Source organism: Lolium perenne, chromosome 2 (assembly GCF_019359855.2).
Source record: "Lolium perenne isolate Kyuss_39 chromosome 2, Kyuss_2.0, whole genome shotgun sequence".
NCBI classification, from domain to species: Eukaryota; Viridiplantae; Streptophyta; class Magnoliopsida; order Poales; family Poaceae; genus Lolium; species Lolium perenne.
The window spans coordinates 131174407-131188774 of record NC_067245.2 but is presented as its reverse complement, the minus strand read 5'-3'; the positions used below and the strand labels follow the sequence as shown (position 1 = coordinate 131188774).

General features: G+C 43.9%; 1 long non-coding RNA gene across 1 annotated transcript; it reads right to left on the bottom strand.

The window, feature by feature from the left end:
- Positions 1–13021: 13021 nt before the first annotated feature.
- Positions 13022–14151, bottom strand: LOC127333446 (uncharacterized). Its single transcript, XR_011750970.1, has 2 exons — positions 14084–14151; positions 13022–13248 (listed from the first exon to the last, which is right to left on the bottom strand). It is a non-coding gene; the product is annotated as an uncharacterized lncRNA (long non-coding RNA).
- Positions 14152–14368: the final 217 nt, after the last annotated feature.

The window sequence follows — 14368 nt, the reverse complement described above, 5'->3', positions numbered from 1 at the left end:
CACGAGAAGACCAAGTCAAGAGTGACGTTGATTCGATTCTAGATCTCAACAACACAGCCATCAAATGGTGTCAACATGGGAGGTGATGGAGTTGACAAGGTTGAGCATGGGATTTTCCCTTCAACCAAGGAGGTGAATGGAGTTGAGAATGGTGAGAATGGGAACCTTCACCAATGGAGGCGCATGGAGATGAGAAAATCGAGCCTACTCTTATATGCTTGAAGGATGAGATGGTACCAATCCCATGTGAGCATGAGAGCCACTTAGCCCACTTGAGTGAGAGTGATAGTGAGTTGAGTGACTCCCAACCCATATGTGAGTTTGAGTGCTTCCATTTGGAGGACATGAGTGATACCGAGTGAGTTGAGAGAGGTAGTTGATAGGTCCATGGAGGCCATTTCACATTCTAACAACTTAACCTATACCTCTAGTGTGTTTTCTCATGTTGCAATAGGTTCCATGGATGATGAGTTTCCGATCATGGAGAAGATGTACATGGTGCATGAAGATGATGATACCACACCATGCTTACAAGAAGTCAAAGATGTCGACCACATGGATCTACTACTTCCACAACACCTACTTCAAATGAGTCGGACTACAAAGGTAACAACAAAGTTGTTGATGATGTCATGATCCCACTAGTGGACATGATGATTTGTAAGTGCATGAATGATGATGATGATACAATTGCTATGTCATATGCTTCGTTCATTTCTCCATGTGATGCTTTGCTTGATAACATTGTTGATCATGTGGAATTACTTGCTTGTGACAATTTGATCATGACATTCTATGAGAGTTTAACTTTCTCTCCTATTGCTTGCAAATGTGAAACAATTGCTCTTTTCCATGTGTTGCTTGCAATGTTGATGATAATGCTTGTGCTGTGAAAACCTTGATGAACAATTTCTCTTTCCCTAGGTTGGTGGACAACAATGATAAAATATTGAACAAGTTTTATGCAAAATGCTTGCAATACTCTCCCATTAGTGCCACCAAAATATTGAATACTTGCTCTTTCCAATGCTTGGTTTGCAATGATGTTAATATGCTTGTAAATGAGATTTCCCCCATAGCTCTCTCAAATTTTGGAGACTTTGCCTATGTCCATGATGAGCATGTTCATGTGTTTACCCTGTATATTCACCATATCTATTATGATGCTTTGCTTAACACTAATGGTGATGTGCAAAACAAATGGACCATCATGATGGATGATGTGTTCATCTACCATGCACACACATTCTTTGCTTTGCATATTGTGTGTGTAGGTACAAGAATGCCAATGTCAACCTCGATTGAGCACGAGTTGACAAGAGAGCTCTTGAGAGCATAATACAAGTGAGTTCAAGATCGCACCCGGCTCTAATACCTTTTTCATGCTTTGCATTGGACATGCCGAACAGTTTCTCTTTCTCGTGGTTCATTTGCAGGCATGTTGATGAGTTTCTTACCGTTGGTGTTGCCTCAAACAAGTTGAACAATTTCTCTTTCATTTGGTTTGTTGGCAAGCGCCATTTTGCAAATGAGATTTTTATGATCTTTTGGAAGATGTTCATACGAAGATCTTACACATTGACCTTGCATATGTATTATTCTTGATAAATTTGTGATGTGCTAACGGTGTTGTGAACATGAAAGGACATGTCATCAATGATGTGCTCAAATATCACACACAAACATACTTTTCTTGGTCTTTGTTGTGTGAAGGTACAAGTGACATGTGGATGAGCGTCAACGAATGGGTTCAACTCCAAACATCTACTACACAAGATCTCTCAATGAGAGTACACCGACATTATGCTAAGGTGACCTCTTTCTACTTAGAACATATTGCTAAGATTGTGTTGCTTGGGCCTTTGAATATATTTACCAATGTAAAGCTGCTGGAGCTGAATGCATTATTTTGAAGCTGGATTTTGAGAAAGCTTTTGATACAATTGAGCATGAAGCTTTGGTGTAGATCTTGAAGCATAAAGGTTTTAATGATGAGTGGCTCAGAAGGGTCAGATGTTTTCTTGGCTCTGGGTCTTCCTCTGTTTTGCTTAATGGCATTCCTGGAAAGCAATTTAAATGTAGAAGATGAGTGAGGCAGGGGGATCCACTTTCACCCCTCCTTTATGTGCTAGGGGGAGATGTTTTGCAGTCTGTGGTCAATGATCTTTTACACCAAGAGCTGTTGCATTTGCCAATCATTACTGGTGATGAGGATTTTCCAATCCTCCAGTATACAGATGACACCCTTTTAATTATGCAGGCTGATGTCAATCAAATTTTGGTCCTAAAGCAGGCTCTTAATGACTTTAGTAAGTCAACTGGTTTGTTTGTCAATTTTCACAAATCATGTATGTTACCTATAAATATATCAGAGGAACAAGTGCAACATCTAGCTCATGAGTTTGGTTGTGTTGTGGGTACAATGCCTTTCACTTATTTGGGTTTACCACTGGGAACAACTAGGCCAAAAATTCAAGATCTTTTGCCTCTGGTAGACAGAATGGAGAGAAGATTGGTGTCCACTTCTTCATTCCTGACATATGGAGGGAGACTGCAACTGATTAGGTCTTGCCTGAGTTCCATTCCTATAACTTTTCTGTGCTCTTTGGATATCCCTCAAGGAATTATTTCTCAGATGAACAGAATCATAAGACAGTGTTTATGGAGTAAAAGAGATACTGAGACAAAAGGAAAATCCCTAGCATCTTGGGATATGATCTGTAAACCTAAAGAAAAAGGTGGTCTAGGAATTATGGACTTTCAGAAACAGAATGAGGCACTGCTCATTAAACATCTTCATAACTTTTTCAACAAGAAGGATATTCCTTGGGTAAAGCTTGTCTGGAATTATTACCCTAATGGAGTGCCACAGGCCACTAATTTGTGTGGTTCTTTCTGGTGGAGGGATGTCATGAAATTGGTTGACAAATATAGAGCCATATGCAATGCTACACTTGGTAGTGGAGAGTCTATTCTTTTTTGGCATGATAAATGGTCAGGTATTATACCAGCTAAAGAGTTCCCAAGGTTGCATTCTTTTTCCCTTTATAATCAGTTATCTGTTAAGGAAGTGGTACTGTGTGCAAATAGGGCTGAACTCTTTTTCAGACCCTTGTCACCGCAAGCTTTTGAGGAATATAACAAGATGGAGATTATTCTTGGCTCTATTTCTCTGGATCCTTTGAAATGTGATGTGTGGGAAACAATTTGGAAGGATGGAGTCTACACAGCTAATCTTTATTACAAGCATTGCTATGTTGGTGTGACGTCGTCGAAGATTTACACATGGATTTGGAAATGCAAAGTGCTCCTGAGAATCAAAGTTTTTTGCTTGGCTTCTAGTGAGTGATCGACTGAATACAAAGGATGTGTTGAGAAGAAGACATTGGAATGTTACCAATGATCACAATTGTGTGCTATGTCCATGTCATGTCACTGAGGATTGGATTCACCTTTTCTTTGAATGCATCTTTAGCAGAAGAATATGGACTTATGAATATGGACTTATTTACAGATTGACTGGGAACAAGCAGATAATGTGGAAATCATGTTTATTAGGGCAAGAGTAGCTTTTGCCAAACCTTTCTTCACTGAGATAGTGATCCTGGCCTGCTGGCATATTTGGAAAGTGAGAAATGATTATATTTTCAATCATGTGAGACCTTCTTTCTATAACATCCCAAATTTCAATAAAAAGAAAGTTAGAAGAATTCCAGAATTCAAAATTCAGAGCCAACAAAAACTTTTATTTGCATATAGTACCCTGCATAGGACTTGTGCATTTGAGTGATATGCCATGATGATTGTTATTATGCCTATGTGATAAACCCTAAAACCCTAATGTGATCAAGTGAAGATCACAAACCAAATAAATCAAAAAGAGAAAGAAATCAAATAAGAATAAAAAACCCTAAAACCCTAACATATGGTTTATGCCATTTTTATAAATTATTTACCCAAGACCATTTTGGTTTTCACCATTAGTTCAATAATGTTACTAAACACTTATTACAATTTTTGGAATCAAAGAAACACAAATCAAATCAAATTCAAACTCAAAATGGGATCACATATGATAATGGTCAAATCTGCCATTTATAGTCTGATCCCTACTTTGAGCCTTTGCAATTCAAATTTTTCAAACTAAACTTGCTCAATTCTTTGCACCTCATCCAAGAGCGCATCAAGGTGAACAACTTTGGTAAAGACCACCATGCCAAATTCACTTTGGATCAAATTCTATGCTCAAGTAAAGTTGGGACTTTTTAATATGTGGAACATTCTCCAACTTAGCAAAATTTGCAATTCTTTGATTTTGGAAATTCCACCACCACCCATCATTGACTCTGGTCATTTACAACTCAATCAAACACACCACTTCCAAATCTTGCAACCATTTGAACTCAATTGAATTTGGGCAAAAATTGCAAATTACAAATATGGAATAAATGCAACACTATTTGAAATAGTGATCTACCCAAACCCTACTGCCCCTTTTCACTCCATTTGGTCCCCTGGTCCCCTCTCTCACCAATGCAGCATAGGAACCCTAGATGCCAAGCCTAGCAAGCATGTGCCATGGCCATGCCGGCCATGTCGCCACCATGCTGCGCCACCTTTCTCCTCCTTGCTCGCCACCACTGGCCCTAGCGCCAAAGCTCGCCACCTTGCTCTACTGCATCGCCTAGCAATGGCCACGGTCGAGGAGAACGCCGCCACTCGCCGGAGAACGCGCGACCAAAATGCGCCAGGATGCCGCTCGCGTCGCACGTGTGCATGCCGTGGACGTCACTGGCCACGCGCCGTTCCACCAGCACGCCCTCGCTCTGGCCCCTCCAGCAAAACGTTGAGCACCGCAGCGCCACCACGACACCGCCAGACACGCGCTCGACCAGACCCTGGATCGCCGCCGCCGGAGACGACGAAGAAGATCGCGTAGACGCCGCCGCAGACACGGAAGAAATGCGAGCCATCCAGACGCCGCCCGACCGCGCTGTCGCCGCCATTAGCTTCGCCTGGATACGCGGAACGATCCTGCGCCCTCGCCTAGCTCGCTAGCTCGCCGGAATCACCGCGCGCATGTCGACCTCAACCCTGCCCCGCAACACCCAAGCTTCTCTATAAATAGCAAGCTCCCCTGAGCAATCCAGGCACACCATCATCCTCTCCTCCCATCCCTGCTTCTCCTCGCACCGTTAGCTACCTCAATCGACGCCGGAGCAAGCCCAATCGGATGATCGGAGCCGCGGAAGCCCTGGTGAAATCGCCATTGATCCAGGCCACCTCGAGCTCCGCCACTGCTACAGGCTGCTTCCTCTTCATCGACAACCTCGCCTCGACCAACGCCACCGCTCGCCGGACCCACGGTTAGCCTTCCAACCCCCTAGGCTCGCCGCCAGAGCATCGGGCTCTCGTCGGAGAAGACGACGACCCTGCGCCGTCCGATCTCGTTCTAATCCAATGCTCCTCCTTGATTCATACCGATTCGGCTTTGAATAGTCGATGGCGGGTGGCCCCCACTCTGTCAGGCGGCCCACTCGCACGAGATGCGCCGCTGGGCCGTTTCTCTCTGTTTTAAATCAATTCGGCCCACCTCATTTTCCCGCCGGCCCGATTAATTCAAATTCAGTTTAATTAAATTCAAACAATTTCAATACTGGCTCCAACTTTAAAATTAAATAGAATCTGTTTGGCTTGGCCAAATTTAACAAATTTTATATTGCTGGAAAGCTAATGAAAAGTTCTACAACTGGCCACTGGTCTCACCTTGAGATTTGTTGTAGAAATAAAGTGACAAAAAGATGAAGGCATGGACTTTTTCATATTCAAATAAATATTAAAAATCAACCAAAAGTGATATTTAGTTAATTCCAACTCCTATAGCTCACATTTAACTTACACTAATTGTTTCTGCAAGAAAATGGTGTGGTCACTTTGTATGATCATGCCCTAGTTTAATTAGTGGGCAATATGGCTAGTTTACTTAAGTGATATTGTCCAAAACTATTATGCAAATTATATGAAGTGTTATACTTCATTTAAATCTTGTCTCAAATGCATCCATATGAAGTTGGACCCCTGGTCAAATAATCTCATATGAAATGCTTGGAGATATTAAATCATAATAGACATTGTTAAATAGTATGAGGTGGTCTACCTCATTTAAATCATTTTCTCAAATGATGATAATGAATGGTTGACTTAGGTCAATATAAATTCATGTATGATTGTTTGAGAAATTAAATCTTAAGAATATTTCAATGAGAGGAAATTATTTTTCCTCAAGCAACACAACCAATGCACCCTAATTGTATTAATTGTGTGCTTAGAATAATTTGTGTGAATATATGTGATGTTTGGAATAGCCATTGAATTAGTTGAGTGATTATACTCGTATTCAAATTTAGACGCTAGCACCGGAGAATACCCGGAGGAAGAAGGTTGCTACCAAGAGGAGGAGGAGGAGAACTTTGAGAACTACTAAGGCAAGCTAATATTTTTGCAAAGTGCAAAGCCCCTTTGGGGCAAGGCACCATAGTCTTACCTTTCTTACCATAAGCCTATCCCAAGTTTCTACCTTACAAGTTTTTACTTGTTTATTCAAAGAGTTACTTTCATAGTTAACTTTGGTATGAGTTAAAGAAGGTTACTAGAGTAGCAAAGTTAGTCTCAAGCTAGCCAAGCAAGATTAGCACCCCTCATGATTAGTGCTAGTGCTAAATATTAAAACTTGACTACTCTAGATGGGAACATGTGACTTGAAATGAATTTGAAACCTTGGAATGATGAAGCATTCCATTGAATGAATTTTGAAGGTGAATATGACCAAGAGAAGATAGTGATTTTTGATAAAACTGATATTGGTTTGAGTGCGATACCTTTCCAATATTGAGTACCCCCACAATACCTGATTATGGGTAGGGCTTAACTGGAAGTTTATGCATCTTAGTATGGGTTCCCTCTGAACACACATCATAGGGGTTATGCTTGAGGCTTCCTCCGTTGTTGAGAAATGATGTGAATTGAGGTGAATTGTACGGCCAAGCCCTGTGCAGTTCCCAGGTTGACAGTTGGTCTTCACTGGGAGGCCAAGCTCATGGGGAGAGGTGCTCATACTAGGGTTTGTCAGTGAAAGGTTATGGTTGATGATCCGCGTACTGTGTTACGATGATTCGGGGTAATCCTGACGGATGGAATCAAATGTTGTGGCACAAGTGTGCAACCTCTGCAGAGTGTAAATCTATTCGAATAGCCGCGTCCACGGTTACGGACGGTTGGAAAGGCCATACAGTTTCCGATGTCAAATTCTTGAAAATGATGGTGAAATGAATGGTGAAGTGGTGAATTGAATTGAAATCACCACTTGAATGGTGGGAATGACACTAATGTTCCCACTTGAGTTAGTTAGCACATGAATAAGGCTTTTCTCAAATACTTGTGAACCAAAATTGGCTTTATGCAAATAAACTAGAGCTTAGCACCCTTACTAGAATTGTCTAGCATCTTACCCTAGTATTAGTTTGCGAGTACTTGAAGTACTCACGGCTTTGTCCCTGGCTATTCAAATGGTCAGAGTATGAAGATGAACAAGGAGATGACCAGCAGGACGCCTACGACAACTATGAGTCTTCCAACGTCAAGCGTTGGCCTGTGGACTAGAGAGTCCATTTATCTTTACGCTTCCGCTATGAACTTGTGTTTGTTCGTTGATCAATAGATCAACTATTCGTGTAATATGGATCATGTGATTCCAATTGTAAGACAATATGGTTTGTAATGAATGATGACTATGATACTTAACTATTATGCCTCGCAACAACAATATTCCTGGGATTGCGGTGTATGACATAATAGGCATCCGGACTTAAAAATCCGGGTGTTGACAAGTTGGTATCAGAGCCATTGTTTGACCTTAGAAGACCCTAGTTAGAATGGACGTTCAGAAAAACTTAACTTTGAAACCAAATGAAGGGAATATTTGTGAAAATTTGCTTACACTCGTGTCTTTGAGACTTTTTCAAAACTTGATGAATCATGTTCTTCCTTATTTGAATCTACTTAAAACTTTTCCACACTTGTTCACTCTCTAACTTACTCATCCATTTCGCTTTCAGATGGAGCCGAATGAACCCATCAACACCAAGTTCTACCAGCTTGGGAATGGGGGAAGCTTGATCTTCGAGCACGACCTCAACGCCCTCTCGGACTTCCTTGAGCGCCCACACCCTGAGTTCCACAGAATTCAGGTGGACGATACGCCTGGAGGAGAGTTGCAGTGGATCATCACTGCCGACTTGAGGGGCAAGATGGAGCCTCCCACCTCAGAGAGGATCCTCTTCTCCTTCCGCGAGAGCAACTGGCTCGACGGACTCGCACGTGGCCTTCAGGAGGCACTTGCGCGTCTCTGTGGACAGAACGTGGCGCGCATCCTCGCTTCTCGCTTCTCGCTTCGCGCATCTCGCGAGGCGTGATGCCATGGGAGTGCCCATGGATCTGCAGCCGCACCTGCAGTTGAGGCACCATGCTGAGCACCTCGACTTCATGCTCTACCAGACTCAGAAGGACCTCGACGCCACTCGCGCTTACGCGAACCAGACCCATGCTCACATCATCGAGCAGGGTGAGGCGATCAAGCTCCTCAACAACGACCGCAAGGCCCTTCGCCAGCAGCGTGCCAAGAAGGACGCTACGATTGTGCGCCTTCGCGCCAAGATAGCGTCTCTTGAGGCCACTGTCAAGGCCCAAGAGGATCAGCTGAGAGAGATGGAGGAGGACGACGGAGGTATCGACCTTCAGGGATGAGGAGTCTTCCTGAGCGACGACGATGACTTTGAGGAGGACGAGTTCACCGAGGAGGAGGACTACGAGTTCCTGGAGGCAGGACCTGACGACTTCGTCCCGATCGATGTCGAGGATGAGGAGTAGTTGCACTAGTTTCACTTATGTAGGTGTGAGTTGTATCCCGCCCCTTGTATCATAGCATGAGAATGGTTCTTAAAACCATTGGAGTATGAGTGTGTTTGTTTGTAATGTGTGTTGAATGAATGAATGAATGTTGTGTTTGTCATGAAAAGACTTCAAGTTTCAAATTTTATGAACTTACTCAAAATAAACCATAGAAATTTCCCTCTTATCTCATGATCTTCTCTATATTCAGATGGCCCCTCCCAATCGCACCAACAACGATGCGATGATGCAACTGCTGCAAACCCTGCTTGCCGACAGGGAGACTGAAAGAGCTGAACGCCAAGCCAACATCGCAGCACTGCAGAACCTTGCCAACCAAGGCCATGGAAATCATGACCATCCCGGATCCAAGCTCAAGAACTTTCAGAACACCAATCCTCCGGTGTTTAGCAAGACTGAAGAACCACTCGACACCGACGACTGGCTCCAACTATGGAGAACAACTTGGAAGTAGCCGGAGTGGAAGCCAACGAGATGGTCTTGTTTGCAACCCACTATATCGCCGGACCAGCCCGAGCATGGTGGACTAGCACTCGTGCCATGAACGGAGGTCAATTCATGACTTGGGCAGATTTCAAGCTCAAGTTTAGCAAATACCATGTGCCCCCGGGTCTTATCAAGAAGATGAGGGATGAGTTCCGTGAACTGAAGCAAGGTCGCATGACGGTGGTAGAATACCGCGACAGGTTCCTTACCCTGTCAAGGTACGCCCCCGACGAGACCGACACCACCGAGAAGAGGCAGGAGAGATTCCTGAACAGACTGCATGATGAGATGCAGACTGTCCTCGTCAACGTCCCCTTCGCCGACCTTGAAGCCCTTGTAGACTCTGCCATCCAGATGGAGGGCAAGTTGAACCAAGCCAACGAGAACCGCAAACGCCGCATGATGCACTAGAGTGGGCCTAGCAATGCCCCGAAGTATCGCCCCAGCTCAAGCGGAGGTTTCACTCCGAGAAACAACAACAAGCCCCAGATGCAGAACTCGCACGTCGGTTATCAGAACCGGAGTGGAGGAAACTCCAGGCCAGGAGGCCACAACAACAACAGCAACTACAACAACAACAACAACAACTTCAACCGCGCTCCGCCCCGAGCCCCCAACAACAACAACAACAACAACACCAACACCGCCCCCAGAACTGGAAGCAACGCCATCCCCGTTGCGACCAAGGAGAAGGCCACCATCACTTGTTATGAGTGTGGTGTAGTGGGACATTACTCCAACGAGTGTCCCAAGAGGCTCGCCAAGCTCGCAGGCAACACCGCTGCACCTGCTCAGCAGCAACGCCGTGTCTCCACCGGCAAGAAGTTCACCCCCAACAACCCCAATAACCGCAACGGCCGTCTCTTCCACATGAACGCCGAAGAAGCCCAGGAAGCACCAGATGTTGTACTGGGTATGTTTTTTGTCAACCACATCCCTGCCAGAGTATTGTTTGATTCCAGAGCATCTCATTCTTTTGTCACCAAAGACTTTGCATCAACAAGTAAAATTCAACCTCTCAGTTTGAAGCATGTTATGATAGTTCAAATTCCCGGATCAACCACCAAAGCCAGAAAATTTTGCAAAAATGTACCCATCAAAATCCACGATGTAGATTTCTATGCCAATCTGATAATTCTGGGAACCAAAGGTTTGGAAATCGTACTAGGAATGGACTGGATGTCAAAACATCATGGTTTGATTGACTGTGCCAAGAAAGCCATCACCATGACTAGCAGCACAAGTATCCTAGTAGAGCATGTCTCTGAAAGACTACCCAGAAAATTCACCTGCAACCAAAGTGTAGCCAAGCCAACTCTGGATCAAATCAGGGTCGTCTGTCGATACCCTGATGTGTTTCCGGATGATCTACCCGGTATGCCCCCGGATCGGGATATCGAGTTTGTCATCGAGTTAATCCCCGGAACTGGACCTATAGCGCAGAGAGCCTATAGCATGAACCCACAGAGCTTGTGGAGCTGAAGAAACAGATCGATGATATGTTAGCCAAAGGTTTCATACGACCTAGTGCATCCCCCTGGAGATCACCAGTTTTGTCTGTGGACAAGAAGGATGGTGCCACTCGTTTATGTACGGACTATCGTAAGCTTAACGATGTCACCATCAAAAACAAATACCCCATACCCAAGATAGAAGACTTGTTTGATCAATTGACTGGAGCCAAAGTTTTCTCAAAGATAGATCTTAGGACTGGTTATCATCAGCTGAAGATTCGAGCCACCGACATTTCAAAGACTGCCTTTACCACCAGATATGGGTTGTATGAGTACAACATCATGTCGTTTGGATTAACCAATGCTCCCGCTTATTTCATGAACCTCATGAACTTTTTGGACAAGTTTGTCGTTGTATTCATCGACGACATTCTCATTTACTCCAAGTCCGAAGAGGAACATGAACAACATTTGGAGACTGTCCTAGAAACCCTTAGGCACCACCAGTTGTATGCCAAGTTCAGCAAGTGTGAGTTCTGGTTGGAAGAAGTAGGTTTCCTGGGACACATCTTGTCTGCAGGAGGAATTGTCGTAGATCCCGCCAAGATCAAAACTGTTATGGAATGGCAAGCCCCAACCACCCAAACCGAGGTCCGCGCTTTTCTTGGATTAGCCGGATATTACCGCAGATTTGTAGAAGGCTTTTCGAGCATCGCTCGACCAATGACCCAACTGTTGAAGAAGGACAAGAAGTTTGAATGGACTGACAAATGTGAAGAGAGCTTCCAATAGCTCAAGAGTAGACTGACCTCAGCCCCAATCCTGATCATGCCAGACATCACCAAGCCCTTTGACGTATATTGCGACGCCTCCAAGATTGGTCTTGGATGTGTGCTTATGCAAGAAGGCAGAGTCATATCTTACCTTTCAAGACAGCTGAAGCAGCATGAGCAGAACTACCCAACCCATGACCTCGAGCTCGCAGCCGATGTCCTAGCCTTGAAAGTTTGGCGTCATTACCTCATGGGTAATCGATGCGAGATCTACTCCGACCACAAGAGCCTGAAATATATCTTCACCCAGAAGGAGCTGAACATGAGGCAACACCGATGGATAGAATTGATCAAGGATTACGACATGGAGATTCACTACCACCCCGGCAAGGCCAATGTGGTAGCGGATGCTCTGAGTAGACTGTCGTGTCAGTTGAACTCCATGATCGCGATCGAGCAACCTAGCCTGTTTCAAGAGTTTGAACATTTTCGACTGGAACTTGTTAGTGAAGGATTCCTAGCCACCATAGAGCTTCAACCCACCTTGGTTAGCCAAATCAAGGAAGCCCAGAAGGGAAACACTAGCATCGATGGAATCAAGAAACGGATAGCTGCAGGAAAAGCACCAGGATTCACCGTAGATGAAGCCGGAGTTCTTTGGTACAAAGAACGCCTTTGTGTACCATCTGACTCAGACTTGAAGCAAGTCATCCTGCAAGAAGCTCATGACACCCTTTACTCAATCCACCCCGGAGGTACCAAGATGTATCAAGACCTGAAGGAGCAATTCTGGTGGCATGGAATGAAGAGAGAAATCGGCAGCTACATCGCCAAGTGTGACATCTGTCAGAGAGTCAAGGCAGAACATCAGCGACCCGTAGGACTGCTACAGCCACTGCAGATTCCAGAATGGAAGTGGGACTCTGTAGGAATGGACTTTATCACCAGTTTGCCCAAATCCAGCAAAGGAAATGACTCAATATGGGTAGTTGTTGATAGACTGACCAATGTAGCCTATTTCATCGCCGTCAAGACCACATACCAAGGCCCAAAGTTAGCTGAACTGTACATCTCCAGAATAGTCGCCCTGCACGGAACCCCGAAGTCGATAGTGTCAGATAGAGGATCCCAATTCACCTCAAGATTCTGGCAAAAAGTGCACGAAGGACTAGGAACCTGTCTGAATTTCAGCACCGCCTATCACCCTCAGACCGACGGACAGACTGAGAGAGTCAACCAGATACTGGAAGACATGCTGAGAGCATGTAGTGACCTCACCCGCTAGGGTGCCGATCCCTGTGTAACAGTGCTAGTCCCGGATCGAACTGCTAGCACACACAGTTTAAGATGTAATACCAAATAGCAAAGGTCAATATTACATCGCATGATCCAGTAAAATAAAATAGTTCATTACAACTTGCATAGCTCTCAGCTAGCACTTATTCAGAGTTCACAACGGTAAAGTAAAACTTAAAGCATGGAGCCATCTGTCTTCATGATGCCACAGGCAGACATGTTGAGCGAAGACTCGTGATCCTAATTCATTGATTCCTTAGTCAGAAAATAACCTGCAACATGAAACGTTGCAGCCACAAAGGGTCAATACACTTGAATTGTATTGGCAAGATGTCACTGTTGGGTGGGCGTAAAAGACACCTATCAATTATATGCATATTGCAACATGGTCTTCCTTCGGCTTAACTCCGTATGTATCAAAATGAATTCTTGTTATAGAATCCCTATACATAATACTAGCACACCAAGGGGTACCAATGTAAGGAGGATCTCCTATACATGATGCTAGTCCACCAATGGAGGTACCAATGTAAGGGTGAATTGTCTGTATATAATGCTAGTCCACCTACGACAACACCAATGTAAGGGTAAGCTCCCTATACATAATGCTAGTCTGCCTACGGTAGTACCAATGTAAGGATAAGTTGTCTATACATAATGCTAGTCCACCTACGGCAGTACCAATGTAAGGGTAAACTCCCTATACATAATGCTAGTCCGCCTACGGTAGTACCAATGTAAGGAACTCTAGCTATTTACGATTCCTTAACGAGAAAAAAATGTCCATTCTCTTTGATTTCTGGACGGCGATCCCCACCATTATTCACCATGCAAACGCCCCATCATACCAATATGTCTAGGTTTTTCGTGAACCAAGTTGTTTTCATTATGGAAAACATATATTTTTACCTCATCTAAAATTGACATGATATCTCAGCCACGTATCTATCCACATATCTAGGAAACTCTACTTACGGTGAAAAAGGGAAATCAAATCATAGCAAGACACATAGCGTATATAATAAAAAATAATCCTACACATGCACTACTAGTGAAATCCTAGAATATATTTAGCAAACAGTAGGACAGTGAAAAAGTGACACTTGCCTTAGCGAGGGGATGAGTTGGTACACTCTTCGCAAAAACACTCATTGCAATCGGAGCAACCACAAACTACAAACATATATTTTCACTCCATAAACACATAGCAACATATATACAATCACAAATAAGAATATGGATGCAATATGTGGATTAAACGTGAACAACACCCTTAATATGTTCTCTGGTTTCAACTATATGCATGATGCCATGGTACAATTTTAATGTTGTTTAAACTATTAAAAGTATTTTCTATCACTAGAAAAGGTATATATCACTAAACAAATACTA